A 10,998-nucleotide genomic window follows, 5' to 3' on the forward strand; every position below is an offset into this window, starting at 1 on the left:
TACACATCTGGTGAATGTAGATCTGTTTTTTGGGGGAATACGACAAACATTAACCATTCTGACCTGAGATCAGATTCATACGAGGTTTCCACTGGACACACACTGGTCTGATGAACCCATTCTGACCTGAGATCAGATTCTAAAAATGTCAGTCGTTCTTCGAATTTTTCAAAAATAGCAGACCTACAAGCTCGTAGCGCGCCACTCGTGGCGCGATATGAGCTTGTAGATCTGCTATTTTTCAATAGCTAAAGCATAACATGATGCCAACACCAAAATGGGTTCCCGTTCAGAATGGGTTAAAAGTCCATACTTGGCTGCCACAGGACATGCCAGATGGTGGAGGTGCCAGGCAGCGCCCCTCGAAAATGAGAGGGAAAAGAATCTTTTGGGTCAGAAGCTCAAAAGGTTTAGGAACCTATATCTGGTCTAAACAGCTGCCTCCAAAAAGAGTGTGCATGAAATATGTGGTCCTTGATGAGCGATGAAAGCTCGTTCTATAGCCGTGAGATACAGTATGAACCACATGCTCACTGAGGAATGATCCAATAACATTATGATTGCTGCAGGTAATATCGTCACTGTCAGGTGGAAACCTTTTATGTCCAAAACTGTCACTATTCAGGAAATGAGAGAGAGAGAGAGAGAAAAAAAATGTTCCAATGGATCCAACAGTTGGTTAAATATTTCTAGTGCCCAAAATTACCCCTCTTTTCACGCAGTGATTGCAAGACAAAGGACATATAGGACATACAAAAGGAAATGGAGATACAAGGTTTCTGCCCCTACATCATCCATAATTATCACTGCGAGATATCATGTGAACCAAACGTAAGGTCCAAATTCAATTCAATTTAAGAAACATCCCAATAATCACATTTTTTTCCAACACAATAACCTGTATATACAGTAAGTGGGTAATTCCGCTTCTAGAAATTATGCCGGGCTGATCCGATTTGTGCTGCTGTTTATTGGCAGTGCTTTGTACTGCCTCCGCTCTGCCGAGAACACCGCCCCCGCTCCGTGTTGAAATGTCGCCGTGTGTCATCGGGAAGGGGAACTCGCTGCTAGAGTCACGTGGAGGTCGCTCCGGGAGGACGCAGGGAGCCAGGGACAACAAGTAATTGAATCAGAAGCGGTCTCTCTCAGACCTCTGTTGATCTCTCGGCATAGGCCTCCTGGTCGGAATCCAGCGGGAGTGGTAATCTACTTGTCATGCCATATTGTAATCCTACGGGAAATCTTTCCCCCCGACCGGCCGACCCAAACAATCATGCTCTGCTGAGCAGCGCTTCAAAACAAGTAGAATACACAAACACGCTGGTTTCCTCACCGCATGCGAACGGTTGTATGGCCATGCAGCAGGGCCAAACTATGACACTGCGCCGAGCCGCTGCGAGGTTTAAAGCCACATTGACACCAGCTTCCCTATCGCGGTGCAAACATTTGGCTAAAATAGCAGATATACAATCTTGTGGATTGGGTATTTTCGACATTAAGGGATAAGAATCGCAGTACTGTATATAGCCGCCTGGGAGACTCTGGTCATGCAGGAAGGTTTAAAGTTTGGTTGAGGATCTGATTCATCCTGACAGTTTTCTGTATGTTACTCTGTCGGTGATTCTCAAACCTTTTTATGTCAAGGACCCCCAAAATTATATGAATTTGGCCACCAACACCCATCTCAAACCATTTTGTTCCAGGGACCCCCCCCACGCCCCAGTCAAAAAACACTGCTTGAAATAGACACAGATCTTTACGGCCACAAATCACACCTTAGAAAGCATGAGTACAAAATGAATATCAACATCTTAATACGGTCCAATACTTCGATACGGAAATTATGACAGGCAGTTTACTGCAGTCAAAATATGACTTCCCACTCCCAGAAGCAAAGATTGTACTGAAAATCAAACATTAATGTGCACCATCTATTCTAGATAGTTACCGGTTATGGTGCGGTAACCATGCTGATGCGATGTCAATTAATTCTGATTCACAGAAAATATGCCCGACCTCTGCTCTGACCAGGAACTCTGCTCTATTGCATCATTTTATTAAATCTTTCTTATCAGGGAATCAATATTAGTTTATCTTCATTAAACCAGGACCATGCCATTTAGAACCGTGCAGAGTACAGACCTTGCAATACACCGCATACATTTGCTAAACTAAATAGAATATAGTTAATTTATTAAATGTTCACCAACCGAAACAAAACTCGTCCATGAATCGATTCAGGCGCGTTCATGGAGGTTAGCACTGCTGCATTTTGGTGCCCAAATCAAGACGAATGCATTAGTAGAACGTTCTTCCGGCTGCTTCAAACACCACTGAGCAACTTCCATTGAAATGAATAGCTGGGGGGAGGGCAGTCCGCCTCTAGTTTAAATATAACTATGCTCTCAAGCTACAGTATACTGCAGCCATGATGTTTCCTGCTATTAAAGAGCAGGAGGTGTGGCACGAGGTGTGTTTTTTTTAAGGGCACTGTTTATCAAATGTGCATCTTGTGGAAAGAAAAAGCACACACACACACACACACACACACACACACGCATTCACACATCAGTGCTCAAAAGGGGTTTGCACTTTTACATGCAAAAGTTTTCACATGCACATGCATATGTGCGCACACACACACACTCTCTCCCCCCCTGTTCTCGTGGGTGTCGAAGTGAGAAATTAAAAAATTATGATGAGAACGTTTTTTCCCCTCCCATCCTCAGCCTCCTCAACAGCCTCCTGCATCTTTTAATTTATTTTCTTATTTATTTTTATGAACTATTCATTTATTCACCGAGAGAGAAATTAGAGTCGCTGTGCAGTCAAGTGTTGCCTCGCTCACAATGGATGATCATCAACAAGGGACTGGCATGAGTCAGACGCACGCACGCACACACACAACCATGCACCAATGTGCACACACACACACACGTCACACACCACACACACACACACAACCACTCAAGAGCAGGTGTTGCACGTCATTGTGCATCACAGTATACGTGCGTTGATGTCCGATAAGATGACGGCAAACAAAAGAGGCATTAGAAAAAGAGGCATAAGAGTTTTAGGCATGTTATGATTATCGCGATAAAATATGGCACAATTTGGATCATTTTTTTTATACCAGGGACAGTGCACATTAATCAACACGTCAGTTTTCATGTCCATGTAAATGGGCCAGAGTTAGTCTCTGAGCAGGCTGTTAAGAAGTGATGATACAACTATCCATACAAAAAGAGACAACAAGAAAAGTAGACATGGTACAGTACAGGGGACAGACCAATTACAGTGAAAAATGAGAAGTGACACCAGTGACAAATGATAATTACCCCGTTACAAAATGTTGTTAGCTTTAAGCCACCTTTTAAGGTTGAATTTCAACGTCAAATAGTTGGGGTATCTCTTACTTTGTCTCCCTAGGGAGACGCTCGAACCACCTACAAAGCCGACTCCTTTCCAGGCAAAGAAGCAGCGACTCTACTCTGAGTCTCTCTCTCTCGTGACTGAACTTCTCACCCTATATCTAAGGGAGACTTGCACTTTGACTCCACTGCACTGCACTTATTTGAAAACTTTAGTTACGTTTTGAAATTTCAGACTTTTACTTGTAACAGAGCACTGCAGAAAATTGATACTTTAGTACAAAATGTGACAACAATTTAGTACAAAAATGTGACAACTTTTTCCACTACTGCCTGTCAGACTGACAGTGTCAGTTGCACTCTAAAAAGTTTTATGTGGCATTTGTAAAGACACAAACAAAAATAATTACAGACCCCTGCTGCGTCTGCACGAAAACATCCGTGAGGGGGTTCTGTCAGCGGCCTGGTTTGGTATAAGTCACAGGGTGTTGCTGAAACAGAGCATGTACGCTCAACGTGTTCCTCGCCTCGGGCGAATTAAGTAGAGAGCAAAGTCAAGACTGACAAATACAAACATCTGCAGGAGCACGCATGCAGGCCCTTCACGCTAGGCTACACGGAAACCTCATATCACCATATTTATTTTATTTATTTTTAAAAAGTAACAAATTAGTAATACTATTACTAATACTATTAAGAGTTAAAATTATTGTTAAACATCTGCAATACTTCATTTACAAGAAGTCGTTTGCCTATTTATCACTCCTTTTTTTTCTTCTGTTTTACAAATTTTCTATCCCAAGATTTTTGGCAACCCATTTTTTCACTACACTTCCTCTGCCAACCTGGGGAGGGCAGCGGACTGACCTTCTATGCATGAGGAGTCCAAGCTGCTTCTTTTCACCTGACAGGGGCGAGTTTCCCCGGGCGGACGTACAGTAGCCAGGGGGAGGTGCCTAATATCTCTCCTAATGTTCAACCGCATCAATACAGCATGGATTTGTGGACTAAATTGTATCCAACGATAACACGTTTTGGGTCAGATCAAAATCCGTGGCTCAATATAATCACTATCGTCAACAACAGAATGTGGAGGGGTGTTTTTTTTAGTGCTAGTTCTGTTTTGTTTTTTGTTTGTTTTTTTCGTGAATTTTATGTGAATTTTGTATGCTTTATTGTAAAATCATTTAAAAAATCCGTGGCTCAATGCCGAATAAACAATGGAAAGGGTTGAAAACCATTGGGATTGTGTCCAAAAACGTAGTTATGCGCTTTGGCTTTGTAGCCATGCAGGGCAATACAGTACACACAGTACATGTACTTATAGTTACTTTAGTTTACACCACTGTAGCCATGCAGGGCAATACAGTACACACAGTACATGTACTTATAGTTACTTTAGTTTACACCACTGTAGCCATGCAGGGCAATACAGTACACACAGTACATGTACTTATAGTTACTTTAGTTTACACCACTGTAGCCATGCAGGGCAATACAGTACACACAGTACAAGTACTTAGTTACTTTTAGTTTACACCACTGTAGCCATGCAGGGCAATACAGTACACACAGTAAATGTACTTATAGTTACTTTTAGTTTACACCACTGTAGCCATGCAGGGCATTACAGTACACACAGTACATGTACTTAGTTACTTTTAGTTTACCCCACTGTAGCCATGCAGGGCAATACAGTACACACAGTACATGTACTTAAGTTACTTTTAGTTTACACCACTGTAGCCATGCAGGGCAATACAGTACACACAGTACATGTACTTAGTTACTTTAGTTTACATCACTGTAGCCATGCAGGGCAATACAGTACACACAGTACATGTACTTAGTTACTTTAGTTTACACCACTGTAGCCATGCAGGGCAATACAGTACACACAGTACATGTACTTAGTTACTTTAGTTTACATCACTGTAGCCATGCAGGGCAATACAGTACACACAGTAGATGTACTTAAGTTACTTTACACCACTGGTAAAGGACCATTAGTCCATACATGCATTACACCCACCATCCTCCCAGACTATGGGAGCGTGACGGGGGACTTGGGATCGGAATAGCAACTAGATTCTATAGCCTGTGGCACAAAGATCAAATAAATGCTTACAAAAACAGCTTAAATTGAGAAAGGATGAGAAAGGTGAAAAATGGTCAATGCAAAATGGTCAACCCACTCAGCAGTGGGAGGAGAAATGGACGAGGATGGACGGATGAACTGTTTTGTTTATTTCATATACCATTCTAAGTGGTATATGTTCACATTCCCTGCCTTTTATGAACAATAAACCGTAGCCTATAGGGCTTACATTTAACCCTATATGGAACTTACTGAATATCGAAAACAAAGTTTTAAACATTAAAGACTGTGCAACTGTATGGTATAATTATCATCTAAAATGTATATTGATCTTTTGACCAGCTGCCAGAGACTAGCATCGTGGTCTGTATTTTTCCTCCCCCGCTTGTCAGCTGTGCTGCCCGCGGGCACCAGAACTCATGATGCTGGACCACAACTCGCGTATTAATTAGGATATTAATTATGAATGTAGGCCTACAACTTCACACAGTGAATATAGCATAGAGATATGAAAATAAATGATGTGTTTTGTCCATCCATCCATCCATCCATCTTCAACCGCTTATCCGTAGTCGGGTTGCGGGGGCAACAGTTGTCCAAACAAAATATTTTCAGATGGGGGTCAATTTGGGGGTCGTTGACAAAGATTTGTTTGAGAAAAGCTGTGATAAACTGGTGGTTCTCAACCTTCACTGAATCAGGGCCCACTTGAAAATCCTGAGAATGTTGGCGTTCCACCCATGTGACTGCTAAACACGGCATCCTATTGGTTGTCGTGGTAAGTGATAAGTGGCTGCGTGCATTTTCAGAGCATGTTTATTCTAACGATCAATCAACTGGTTGTCTTCCACCATGGATCAATGGAAATAACGTAGTATACAAAACGTTCTTTTTTAGCCCCTCCAATGTATACGGCTTTCATCATAATTACATCACTATTAATGTTTGTTTAGAGCACTAAACGTGATGTCACGTGGCAGCCAAGTCTATGGACTTTTAATGTTCGTTCTCAGCACTTTAAACAAACATCACCAGGCACCCCTCACTCCACAGAAGTGTGGTCTTTAATATTAACATTGTAGTATCATTAAAACGTTAGTGTTTGCCAATCATTTGGGGGCACTTAGTTTGCAATGAGAACCAACAGAAAGAGCCTCAGACCGCTTCCATCCACCCCACCGCTCCCCGAAAGCCACGTGCTTCGCCCCCAAATTCCCACGCCCACGCTCTCCCAGGGCGCCCACGCTATCCCAGCATGCTCCACGTTTTCCCCCACAGTCAGTCATCCAGTCAGTTAAGCAGTCAATTAGCAGCGGGACAGAGTCTATCAGCCCGGGCCGGTCAGCGTGGGCGTTGTAGAAAAACCAACAGCGGCGCAGACGAGGCAGACGAACGAGGCTGGGGCGGTCCCACGGGGGGTCCGCTCTACAACGCCGTACACGACCCCGTGGCCCGCCTCATTATGAGGTTAACTGGCATGCGTGGGCGGCACGACGTCCGTCCACGCTGCACGTCTGGGCATGTCGGCGGGGCAGGAATGACAGGCGGAGCCGTACAAGGAGAGTGACAGGGGCGTGGGCGGCCAGTCGATGGCCTGGAAACCCCCCTAGGGAAGGCGATTGTGCGTTAAGATTAGTGAGAGAAAGCCGTGCGTGCGTGCGTGCGTGCGTGTGTGTGTGTGTGTGTGTGTGTGTGTGTGTGTGTGTGTGCATGTGCGTGACATGGGTGAGTGAAGGCACGCTGCAGTTGCATCCGCACGCGCCTCACTGAGATTGGTACAGTGTGGGCGGACAAGCTTCTTGTTGAACACGCTGTTCCCCTCATAGCGTGTGTGTGTGTGTGTGTGCGCACGTGCCAGTGTGTGTAGACTACTGGGACAGGAAGACCCCCCACGCTGACTGGAAGTGGTGGGCCACTAGGTGGCGCCACTGATGCCAACTGGCATTTCATATCGGGGCCCAATATTCACTCGGCATGTGAACCAGGGCCCATGCCCATTCGATGACATTTAGCCTCTCAGAGCCCAAGACTTTAAATATTTTGTTGTCATTGGAGGATAAGATGATTCTACATTCTCTAATTGTGTAGACTTCTTGTAAATTAAGTAATGGAGATGTTTAACAATAATGTAATTCTTTAATCTTTAAATTAAGCCAAATGGTGGTTTCATTTTACGCTCTCAAGAGATCTACAATAAGTTAATATGCTGAAATAGAAGCCATTGTTGTAAAAAAGGTCATTTCAAACAAGATTACAAACGTTTTAGTTTGTAATCTTGTTTGAAATGACCTAACCCGCCTAGCGATGATGTCACTGCACGTTGCTTAACTGACCACAGCCCTTGAAAATGGATGAAGAGGTCCTTTAACCACATGAACATTTAACTAAAATTAATTATTAATTAATTCAAATTAATTAAGTCAAATCAAATCACAACAAACCAAAGAACATTCCCTGAGAGAGAACTGAACCCACACACACAAACACCCTCTAGAGTAATCAGTTTCTCAAGCTTAACATATTAAAATAATAGGGATTTAATTACTGATCTCAGACAGAATAGTAATGAACCCAAAAGCCATCGACATACAAACGTACGATTCAAAATGTTCAGGGACGTCGCTGACCATTTGGTTGCCATACTCGGATCCTGACGAGAGCGCTGTCTCTCCATATGCAGATCGGCTACAGATCGGACGCACAAACAGGCGCTCATTATTATGCGGCGGAGACAGAGAAAATTGTTAATATGAGGGTCGGCTTGGCACTTTTTGGCACATTTCATTGCCTGCCCTACTCACAGAGCGTATCGCGACGGTGCTGAAAATGTTTATCAAACATTAATTGAAAGTCTTTTAACTTTCATATGTAGTTGCTGGTTTAATGGGTTGAACCCAGGACCTTCTAGCTGTGAGGCGACAGCACTACCAACTGTGCCACCGTGCCCCCAATTTTCTCTATTATTAAGGTTATTTTTGCAGTCAGTTTGCATTGGGGGTGGGGACAGGGTGTGGGGCGGGGGTCACGAGACATTGCCAAAGCATTTCCGGGGGTCCCCGGCCAAAAAGGTTGAGAACCCCTGGTCTATATGAAGGATAAGAATAGCCTAAATTCAACTATTGTGAAACTAAAGTCTGCTCTAAAATAATCGGCGCCCAGAAAAAAGAAAAATGCTGTATGCTCTTCCTTTGGGAGAAACAGGTGGCCCAGAAAGCAAATGGAATTATTAGCAAACCTGACCATGTTCCGTCCGGTGGATTCACTGAGAAGCCCTCAGGCTGCCGTTATAATGTGCCTCTTAGGGGACCAAACCACTACCAAAAGTCCTTCACTACATATTATTCTTTTACTCAACAGTATTAACTATATTATCCAATATTTCTGGGCCTTAATTTACTTGACAGATGTGTAGTGCAGACAGACAGGAAAGAGAGAGTATGGAAGAAGTGACATGCAGCAAAATGGTCCAGCCGGCCTGGAATGGATTCAGGGACTCATTGTCGGCCATTAGAGCCAATGTGGTACTCACCCTAATATTGCGACTCACCCCCAAAAAGTCCAAAACATTACTTTGGACAGAAACATCATTTAAAGTGGTTTTCTATGAGTTTTGATCTTTTTGGTTTGCTTTTGCAAGCTGCTACTTTTTGTTTCCTTGTGTTCACTCTGTCCTTGGTTGTTGATCTATGGCTTCCTTGCCTATGGTGTCTTTTGTGTCTTTTGTGTCTTGTGTGTCTTGTGTGGCGTGCGTGCGTGGGCCCACCGGGCTTAGTGCCCTTCTTGGGCATAAATAAAGAATTAAGTCTGAGACAGATTCTAAAGTGTAGCAGCTGTGAGCTATACCCAAATAGTGTAGCCTACTAGTATAGTCACCACATGGGCTAGAAACTGGTTAGGAAAAACAACGTGTTTGAACAGCGGAGGTTCACATTTCCAGTCCTCAGCCCAGCCGAGCGCTGCCGCCGTCAAACCCAAAGCCTTAAAACCGCGTGCTGGAGTCGCACGGCGAGAAACAGCCGATCTACAAGCTCACAGCGCGTCGGACCATGGCCCCGCTGTGAGCTTGTAGATAAGTCTATTTCCGCCGCACAGCACCACCAATGAATTATAAATCAAGCCTGACAGCGTTGAGGTCTCACACCTGGGTGGAGTGGACTGGAATACACGGTTGCCATTTGATAGATGCTTTACGCCCCGACTGTACAGTGAGTGCTGGACATTTTTAGCACGGTGTGGCCCCAGTGGGAGCCGCGGCATGTTTGATCTAGATGGAGCACACTTTGGATTCATCCCCCAAGACACTTCTAAGTGTCTCGAAAGGGGACACATCACTGGCTGGTTAAAATGTTTATTCATGCGGCGGCTAATATGTAGTCCAGCGTTACCCGCCTTTCTACGGTTGTTGCGAGTTTAATCTTTTCCCCTGCCCCCGCCGGTCATTAGCGAGTCACGAGCGGCACTCTAATAATAAGACAGACGACGTGCCATGTTCTTGACCGAAAAGGGTCGGGCCCGCTCAGCTTTCCTCCGCTGTCACGGAGGATGTTTGACAGGAGCCCCGAACGAGGAACCCTCAACGCTCAACCTTCGCAAAGCCGCAATTACTGCCAAGGTGCCCTTAAACAGAGAAGTGCTGCATGCTTGCTGTGCTGTATTGACATACTGTATGTGCGTGTGTTCCGTGTACTTGGAATTATGGATCATGTATTTTTTGCTCCCGATCGTTTGATTTTGAGCATCTGCTGATAACGATTTTTCCTGATCCAATATTTATATGGAATATATTACGATTAGGCATTTCGATTTCGGGATTAGAGTGGGGTTAGAGTTAATGTTAATGTATGCGCCTGTGTCGCACACTGAAAATACCCAATCGCTGACTGCACGTGAGCCTCAGATTTTAGGGGGGGGGGGGTTCAAGATGACAAATTCTTGGGTCAAAATGGCATGTATAAAATTGCCGTATACTCAGTCCTCACAAGTATAGCAATACTGCATGCGTGAGTGCGAGTGCACGCGCCTCCCCTGTCACTAGCTCTTAAGTCATGGCCGTTTAAATAAGGCCAGTGGAGAATCACTCTCTCCAGTATGTTAGCATTATAGACTACTGCTGCTGGTCCAATGCCATATGTGGTGACAGCCCTTTATTGATGGCAGCATTGAACAACATGTGCTAACTGGCACACACAGACAAAAGCATGCGCGCTCCGCACGCACGCACACACACACACACACACACACACACACACGCATGCGCCACACAGTCGGACTGAAATGTAGTATACAGAGACAAGCTGAAAACAGATACACATAAAAATGCACCTGGATACTCACTTACACACAGGCACGTGTGCGCACACACACACACACACACAGCCAGCCTGCATGGACACAAACAGACATAAACACTCGAACCCCCTCGAGTGTCCCAGATAGGCCGCGCCAGACTGGACCTGTCCGCACTTCAGTGATTGACGGCTCGGCCTAAATAGGTTACTGTGGAGCGGAGTGAGTTGGTGCTGTGCGCGT

Source organism: Protomyctophum bolini (assembly GCF_963924005.1).
Source record: "Protomyctophum bolini genome assembly, chromosome: 20".
Classification (NCBI taxonomy): Eukaryota; Metazoa; Chordata; class Actinopteri; order Myctophiformes; family Myctophidae; genus Protomyctophum; species Protomyctophum bolini.